This window comes from Podarcis cretensis (assembly GCF_951804945.1).
Source record: "Podarcis cretensis genome assembly, chromosome: 2".
NCBI lineage: Eukaryota > Metazoa > Chordata > Lepidosauria > Squamata > Lacertidae > Podarcis > Podarcis cretensis.
The window spans coordinates 57,400,617-57,406,616 of NC_137171.1; positions in this window are offsets into that span (position 1 = coordinate 57,400,617).

Below are 6,000 nucleotides of genomic sequence, written 5' to 3' on the forward strand. Positions count from 1 at the left end.
TTTTTGGGGAAAAAATTGACCCAGAGATGCATTTAAAATAAAAGGATGCATTTTACTCCTGTAAAAACACCAGGCAAGCCCCACAAATAAATAAAATCATTTGTATGCTACTGTTTTAGGCATACCCACCCAGAGTGGATCACAGCACCATTAAAGAGTATATTTATATAGTGATTTTTTAATGGGGGAATGCAGGGGGACGCATACGCCTAAAAATTTCATTAATCTTTGGGTCCATTTACTGTATTTATTTTCCCTGATTTTAACTATAAAAAGGCTTTTGTCTTGAGTCAAAATGAGAGTACCCCTAAACACACACACACACACACACACACACACACACACACACGAGATATAACATATATACAGATATAACATAACAACAACAGCAGTTTAAACAATATTTAAAAAACTTGGGCCAGGTAACCTAGTTTACAAACGTCAATATAAATTACACCCCATCCAACCAAACCATCTGTACTAAAATAACCAATTCAGAGAGAATAACCATTAACAGAAAATGTCCAAATGAGACACGTTTAAGGCCAGCTTAAACAATGACCCTGTTCGACCATATGCAACTCTGTGGGGAGGGACTTCTGGGGCCACCAAAGTAAAGACCCTGTCTCTCATGCCTGCTAACTGAATTCACCTGCTGAAATATATTTATTTATGAGACAAAAGGCTATCCAGGCAGCTTATAGCCAGTGAAAAGCAATTATAAAAAAAGATAAAACACCCTGCTAGACACATATAATGAGGTACTATCATTTGGGAAGTTATTCTGAACCAATGCTTTTGCAGTGTGTGGCAGCCCACTGAACCCACTTCTTTTGTCTGCTTGGGTAGAGACATCCAAGTAAAAAATACACATCTTTTTTATTGGTTGTGAACCATGCTTATATATATAGCTGCCTTAAGTAGAAAAATACATGAATGGGAAAGGACTTCTGGTTATTCTGCCAAGAAAACTGATTTAAACATGTGTGTGTTGCACTGCGTGCGATCAGCAGGTCCATTTATATTCCACTGGAAGGTGTGCATTAATGAGCATTTTATTGAACAAAATCAAATTAACAAGGAACAATTTCATTAGAAGAGATTTCTGCTTAATGAGTTGTTTTGGTACTAGCATCTTCTTCCATTGTTGTTGTTTTTTAAAAGTTTGAAGAGCCCTAGCTTATTTAACCAATGTTGCTTTGAGTGGATAATTGGGATAAAACATATTTTTAAAGTGAAATACCGTAGTAAAAAAATGGCTTCAAAATGTTGGCACACTGTGCTTGAAACCCCAAAGGTTCTCCCCTTCTTGCCTTCTTTAAAAGCTTCATATAAATGCGACAAAATGGGACAATTTACCTTCCCAAGCTATCCCCCTCACTGACGAATTCTCATTATACATATTGTCTTTTTTTCACAAATCTCATTATTTCCATTTTATTGCTATGCACTTGCCCCTGAAGCACTGGCTTATTAAACTCAGGTTGCAGGCAACAGTTATTTATGCTATTAAATCACAGCCATAACATTTTAAAGCCCTCCCGTTGTTTAGATTTACCCCCCTTTAAAAAAATAAAAAAAATGTTCTCACTTTTGTAAATGGGGAAAAATGGATACTCCTACCAGATCAACCAAATCCATACATTTCTCTTTGTAGACATTCTCCGGGAGGTGGGCATGGGGACCACGCAAAATGCTTTGCCAAATGGAAGCAGAAGCAAAGGCAGGTGTTGTTGGTAGCAGTGGTGTGTGATGAAATTTTTCATAGGGGAACAGTTGGGGCCAGAGGTGCCAGCTTGCGAAACCAATTGCAGGGGTGGTGAGGACATGTCCTGATGTCCTGATGTCGTGTGCATAAGCATTGTGCCTCCCTCTCTAAGCTGGGGAGAAGCTTTCTGGGCTTTTGGAAGGAGGCCTCAGGCCTCTGACAGGATGCTGGAGCCCCCCACCTCTTTCCCAAAGCTGCAAGAGATTGGGAAGGTGGCATAGGGGCTCTTGGACCCGTCGGAGCATCAAACAGAAGCTTGGCCCTGGGAGAGAGGGGTCCAGTATGAAGAGAACATGGCGGAAGCTTTCTCCAGTGACACCTGTGTAGAACTTAATGAGGTTGCAGAAGTTTCCTTTGATAGCAAGACAGAGTTCTGTAGTAACATTGGCATTTCAAAATGTTTATTCGGCTTTACGCCCATCATGAAACACAACACAACACAACAAAACAAATCAAATAAAACAGCGGACTCGTACAAGCCACAAGCAATACAACACAGTTCACAGCTCACAAGGACAAACATTAGCCATTCACAAGAAAAGCTCAAGATTAAGACTAAGATTCTGGCACCACACCAAAATCAACATCTGCTGTCACCACAGAAAACCCTTACAACTATCAATAATCAGCCAACATTCCATTCCGTCTCTTGTATGAGAGGACGGCTGTTAGGAATTTAGCAACCTGTAGGGTAATATAAGGATCCACATCTTGAAGAACCCAGGCAAGCTGTAGGTCTACTGGTTTGTCAGCCATAGGCTGGATTATGGGGTTTAGTATACTAGCACGGGCTGAACTGTACAAAGGGCAGATAAACATAACATGATGTAGAGATTCCGATGTTTTCATTTCACAAGCACACATTGAAGGGACTTGGCCCTTAGTGAATCTATGTCTCAGCACATTTGTTGGAAAGACATTGAACCTAGCTCTAATGAAGGCATATCGGTGAGACGCGGCCATAAGCGATGTTAAGTAGGACGGAGCGCGGTAGATAGGGGTAGTAACATTGGCATTTTTTGACATGGTCGTGTGTCGGTCATTTTACTTCTCTACTACCATCAGTCTCCTAAATTTACTTTGACTTTTTCACTAGAATTTGGGGAAATATTTGTCTCCGATACAAGTTCTGCCCTCAGGTGGTTTTCACCATATACCATAGGGAGCGAACAGCTCACACGCAATCCATCATGGTCGCCATGACAGAATCACACGGTCAAGCAGAACAGAAAGTCAACACACTCCATTATGCATTTCGCACGAAGCAGTCTCCCCCTCCCCTGCTATGGCCTATTTTCCTTACACCTTTGGGGAACTCGTTCAATTTGCTGTCAGCCAGTAATTTATTTATCGCGATGCATAGCTTTAGGTTACCCCTTAGAGTGGAGAAGGGGCTAGGAAAAGAATTCAGTTACATGGAGGATGTGTGTTTTATGTAATAGATACCTGTGGGGATTTTGTTTGTTTGCTTGTTTGTCCTAAGGAGAGGACTTTTCTTCTTTGTGAAAATGGGTTTTTCATACATGAATGTGCGAGGCAAGATCTGAAGTCTTGTAACAAACCACTCTATTTTATTTTCATTTTCTTGAGATGCAGCTAACTACTCGTCCTGCACTTGGTATCTGAGTTGCATTTGTGGAGCTTCAAGTGAAGGAAACTGCACCAAGAAAATAAGTTATTCATGTCAAATTTTAAAATTGACATTTTTTAATGCAATGGCAGCTAAACCAGGTTTCGCTTAATTTTCTTGATGGAGCAGATTCTTTAGTAGTGTGGTGGCTAATTGTTGCCTAAAATACTTGTTCCTCAGTTGTTTTTATCAAAAGAAAACAATGATTTCAGTTGATTGAATGTTGCCAGATGTACAGTGGTACTTCGGATTACATACGCTTCGGGTTACACACTCCGCTAACCCAGAAATAGTGCTTCAGGTTAAGAACTTTGCTTCAGGATAAGAACAGAAATCGGGCTGTGGCGGCGCGGCGGCAGCAGGAGGCCCCATCAGCTTAAGTGGTGCTTCAGGTCAAGAACAGTTTCAGGTTAAGAACAGACCTCCAGAACGAATTAAGTTCTTAACCTGAGGTACCACTGTATGGGGGTGCCTGGGTTGGGTGGGGAGTGAGGAATCCATATAGCTATTGCCTTCGCACAGGGATGGAGGATGCTGCAATTGCGGCCACAACACAGGAGGCTGCCTCATACTGAGCCAGTCTTGTTCATACCAGCTGGCACCAGCTCCCCAGAGTTCCTGGTAGGGGCTCTCTCCAAGCCTCACCTAAAGATGCCAAGGGTTAGTCCTGGGATCAAAATGCACATCAGGATAAATGTTAAGGTTGAGACTTGTGACAGACTTCAGACACCATCCCTGCATAGTTGTGCACTTGTACTATGTACAATACTCCTTAAGGTGGTTGTTGCAGTGCAGTGGATGGGGAAAGGTGGCTCCAAAACCCTGTTCAGCTTTGCAGCTCAATAAGTGTCATTTTGGGCCAGTCACAATCTTTCAGGCTAACAGGAGTGCCGAATATATTTAATGGTGATTTTTTTATTATTAAACAAAACAAAACAAAACAAATCTATGGCATCTTAGGATCAGATGCATGGAATGTTTCCCACAAACACATGGACATTAAAATCTACTCATTCATATAAAGGGTGATGTAGTCTCATCTCCCTTCGCTTCTAAAAATCTAATGTTCTGATCAGCTGAAGTCCCAAAAGCTTGACAACAGTGTATAATTATTCACTGAAACTTGAGAAGAACTGGAGGGTTACCAAACCAGCTGGATTTGCAGGTGGCTGGAGTCCTGTCGTACAGTTTTGCAAGCAAATTACTCGCAAGGCAGCCTGCCGCATTGCCCTCTGCTGGTACATCTTCTATGCTAGAGAAAGGTAGAGTGCACAGATGCATCACAAATCCACCTGTCCATCTCTCCTAGCATTAAAGGGGACAGTATACCTTTGACATGGAGGGGAGGGCACATGGAGTGACGTGTGCGGCCTCCATGGCCCATGTCAGTGGCTAGCACAGACAGCAAGGCCCTTGAGCTGGCACACATCGTGAATGAAGAGCCAGACACTTAGGCTGGGCGCCCACTAGACCAAACGAGGCTACAAATGAGTCACTGTGTATGTGTGGTGCACACATGGTCACTGAGCAGCCACTAGGTGTATGTGGCTATGCATCCACGTATCTAGTATTAAAAGTCTAATGTTTATTAAACAATTGAGAGCAGAGAGAAAGGATGTCCTGTTCTCGGTTTCTGTGCTGTATTATGCACTGTGTAGTGGTAGCACGGTGCATAGCTTTACCACTGGAGCATAGGATGACCAGTTTAGTCTTTTATTTAAAGGCGTTCTCAGGAGACGCTTGTTCTGTCCAAATATAAAGAATGGTAAGAACAAAGGCTTCAAAGTTGTCTATTGATATTTATTCAATTAACACACACAAACTTTCAGTTTAATACATTATATTAAGGGCTTTTTGTGTCCACTCAAGCTCCAAAATGCTGGGAAATTGAACCCATGCCGTGTCCTTAACAGATGCATCATTCAGGGGCAGCTTGTCACTTGAGTGCTTGCCCAGGAGTATTTGCTGCTTGCCTCCAAAGAGTGCCAAACTGCAAGGCTGTTCATCTGTTTAGGGCTGTGCATGGCTCCACAGATCTGGTTCAGGGCCCATTTCCATACAGGTGAGAGTCTCTGCCTGCATCTCCTTCTCCCCACAACTACAACTGATGAAACATATGATTTCCTGTGCATTTCCTGTTCAGCAGCTCCAGATTGCTCCAGGTAGACCCAACCCAGAATAATCCAGGGCTGCCTCAACTCGCTCTGGGCAAAACCTGAACCAGACCTGAACCAGGTCTGGGATTTGTCCAAAAGCTGCAGAAAAGCTCTCCTTCTAGTGATTGTTCTCGGCTGTGTATTCTTTCTTCTTGCAGTTTCTGTTCCCAATGTGTTGCAAAAGTAAAAAAAAAAATCATCTTCCCAGTAGTAATTCTGGAGCCATTCAGGCCTTTCTCCTGGAGCTATTTTCCCCATCTGGTTCTAAACTTGGAATTGATTGCTTTTCCTTGGCTGTTTTGAGCAAAGGGTACTTTGTTAATTGCATGGCTGCTGTTTTATCTTGCACAACCCCCCCCCGCCCCCCCCCCCCGCCCCGAGTTCCTGACAAACATCAACAGTACAAATGGGCTGTTAGCCTAAGCTTGAGTTTCATTCACTGGAAG